The following is a 3518-nucleotide window of genomic DNA, read 5'->3' as shown; positions in this document are numbered from 1 at the left end:
ACACACACACACACACACACACACACACACACACACACACACACACAGGCAGAAGATGAATTGGTTAAATGGGGCATCTGCAGCTTTTCTCTCTTCATCTGCCTTTGCCAGTGGCAGGCATATTACCCAAAGCCTCAGAGTTCTGTGGAGATCTTGGCACACCTTTGACTGTCCAGGTGGCACAGAATTCTGGCTGAAGAGGCCAGAGGTGTGGGGAGAGGAATGAGAAGGCAATAAGCTTTGATTCGATGTGCCAGGCACCTTTTACAAATACCGTCTCACTGGAGACTCACGACGACGACCCTGGGAGGCAGGTGCTGGAATCCCCATTTTACAGCTGGGGAAGCTGAAGCAGGCAGGGGCGAAGTGACTCATTTAGGGTCACACAGCTAGGAAGTGGGGGAAGCTGGATTTGAACTGAGGTCTTCCTCACTCTAGGCCCAGGGCGCCAGCAGCTGGAGGGAATGGTTGGGTGCTAGAAGGCTGGAGGTGGAGTTCAGAATCAACCCACTAATGCAGCGAGGAGGCATTTGTTGAGTGCCCACCCTGTGCCCGCAGCGGGGGACATAAAGACAAGAGCTGGCATTTAGAGCTGGAGTTAAGGAGGTTTATCCCTAAAATCCTTACACTTCCTGCTTCCCCGGGTGCACTCTGACCCCCGCAGCCTCTGCTCTGGGCTCAGGGTCCTGTCTGGGGCTTGGGAGCCCACAGCTGCACAGTTCACTGAACGTTCGGATAATGTCTCAGTCTACGGGGTCAGGAGTCACAAAGAACATTAGGGTGCTGCTGGCCCAATTCTACCCTCAAGTTTATTTTATGGCCCAGAAAACCAGGATGCAGAGAAGGAGCTCCTGAAGTGTCAGGGCCGGGATTTGAACCCCAGGCTTTGGACTGGACCAAGAATTTCAGGGCTATCAAGGACTGTAGCTGCTCTCAAATCTCACTTGCACCAGATGGAGAGCAGGTTGGGGTCTAGGGAACTCCCAGGTGAGGAAACTCCCTCTACCAATATAACCTCAGAGAGGGGTAAGCTGGCGTTGCCTTTGAACCCTTTTCTACCATTCCCGACAAGTGGTCATTCAGCATTCCATGGCATGCAACTTAGGACCTCCAGGGACACTCAGTCCATTGTGGGGGGTCTGAGGAAGTGCCCCCCCCTGACGCCGAGCCTCAGTTTTTACAACCCGTGCCCCCTTACTCCTTGTTCTGTCCCCCAGGTCAGGCAGGGCGAGTCTGGCCCCTCTTTTACTTGGGGTCTGCCATGGTTGTTCCCCTGGTGATCAGGCCCGTTGGGGTGTCCCCAAGGGTCCGTGGGCTACTCACGATGAACGCTGACAGTAATGGATATTTTGCGTTCCAAATCAAGGTCTTGTAAGTGAGAAAAGAGTCTACAAACTGGGTCAGGTAGAGATAGAACCACAGGATGCCCAAGAAAAGTTGAAAGATGCCGATACTGATCTGGACGGCCTGTGGGCAAGAGAATGGCATCAGGGTGCAGCAGAGGCCCAGAATCCTACACCCCAAGGGGAGAACCCACAGCCGAGGGGCCCGCTGGCTTCCATGGGCCCAAGGAGGGGCTGCCACGTCCTTAAGGGCGGGCCTAAATTCAGTTCTTGTGGCTCTATTACTTTGTTCTTGAGGAAGTAGGCTCCACATTGGGGGAGATCTTCAAGCAAAAGTTGGGGGGCCCTCTGCCAAGGCAGTTGTCACAGGGATTGTCCAGGCGCTACCCAAGTTAGACAACCATGAGCCGGACGGGGCCTCACAGCTCAGAGATTCTGACCTGCTTCTACCCCTTCCACAGCTTTGATGCCTACTTTGTCCTTTAGGGGGTATGGAAAGGGCACGGACCAGAGAATGCCAGCCCGGGAGAGCAGGAAGGGACCAGAGAGACCCTCAGCCGGAGCCCCTCTTGTGCCTTGAAATCACAAAGACCCGAGTTCAAATTTAGCTTCAGACAGGAAAACCTCATCAGCCTTGGGAGCCCACCTCTCCATCACCTTCTGCCTCTCTGCTGGGAAACGGCCAATGAATGAGAGCCCAGCTCAGGACTTCTCGGGGCACTGCACCCAGTGTGGGCGCCTTCCCTGGGCACCCCCTCCTCCATGCCAGTTTCCTTGGGCGCGTGGCCCTTCCCCATTTGATCTTAAGGTCTTTGAGGCCAGGGACTGTCTTTTTCTTTTTTCCTATCCATATTCCCAGGGCTTAGCACAGAAGCCTGGCACATAGTGGGGGCTTCATCAGTGTTGACGCCGGCCAAGTCACCGGACTTCTGCCTGCCTTGGTTTCTTGGGTTGTAAAATGGAGATAATAACAGCACCTACCAACCAGGGTAGCTATGAGTTTCAAGAGAGATATTAGGTGTAAAGCCAGCACTAGTAGGTGATGTCTAATGCTTGTTCCCTTCCCTCTCCTTCCCACCAACGGCCTGTTCCTGTGCTCCGCACTGGGGATACCAAAAGGGAAACCTTCCCCACCATCATGGAGCCCAGGTTATTGGGAAAGAAAATGCAGGCGCGGAATTGCAGACAAGATGGACAGAAGCCATTAGCAGGTGACTGGGGGGTGGGGGAGGAGATGGTGGCAAGGGAAGGGCACTGGCAGGGGGCTGGGTGGAGTATCTCTGCTCCTTGGGATCCTCAAGCCTGATCCAGCTAAGGAGCTCATTGCCCTGAGACCAAGAGCAGGAGCTGCAGAAGAGAAGCAAAGGTGTCAGGCCCAGCTTTCTTCACCCGAGGGGAGGGAGCAGGGAACTTGACTACTTTTTCATGATTCCTGGCCCCCTTGGGCAGCCCCGTGAAGCCCATGAAGCCCTTCTCAGAACAAAGGTTTTAAACAAATAAAAGTAAAATACAAAGGATTCAAAGGAAGCCAGTTATTTAGAAAAATAGCTAGTGACAGACACTTCCCAGCTGTGTGACCCTGGGCAAGTCACTTGACCCCCATTGCCTACCCTGACCACTCTTCTGCCTTGGAGCCAATACACAGTATTGACTCCAAGATGGAAGGTGAGGGGTTAAAAAAAATAAAAAAAAACAGTTGGTGAATCTATACATATGCCCACGTATTTATTTGAGAGCTGTATATGTATGTATGTACATTTATATATATTTAGGTGTGTGTGTGTGTGTGTGTGTAGATATAAAGTGAGGTCATGGACTTCAGGGCAAGAACCTTTTGGTATTTCTAAATTCCTTTCTATTTCTAAAAACCTATTTTTTATGATTTTCCTTTTGCCACGCATCCCTTTGCTACCTATTTATATATACATATAATATAATAATAGTATAATTATATATACATATATAATTGAGTATACAAGTATATAGAGATATACATATACTCCCCTCCATCTCAGATTTAATGACATATTAAAAATCAGTCTCTTTTCCAGCATATGTTTACCCTGGAAACAGGGAGGGGATCTTAATCCAATTCTTTCTTTCTCTCTTTCCTTCTTTCCTTCCTTCCTTCCTTCTTTCCTTCCTTCCTTCCTTCCTTCCTTCCTTCCTTCCTTC

Source organism: Gracilinanus agilis, chromosome 6 (genome assembly GCF_016433145.1).
Source record: "Gracilinanus agilis isolate LMUSP501 chromosome 6, AgileGrace, whole genome shotgun sequence".
Taxonomy (NCBI): domain Eukaryota; kingdom Metazoa; phylum Chordata; class Mammalia; order Didelphimorphia; family Didelphidae; genus Gracilinanus; species Gracilinanus agilis.
Note: the sequence above shows the minus strand (reverse complement) of the source record.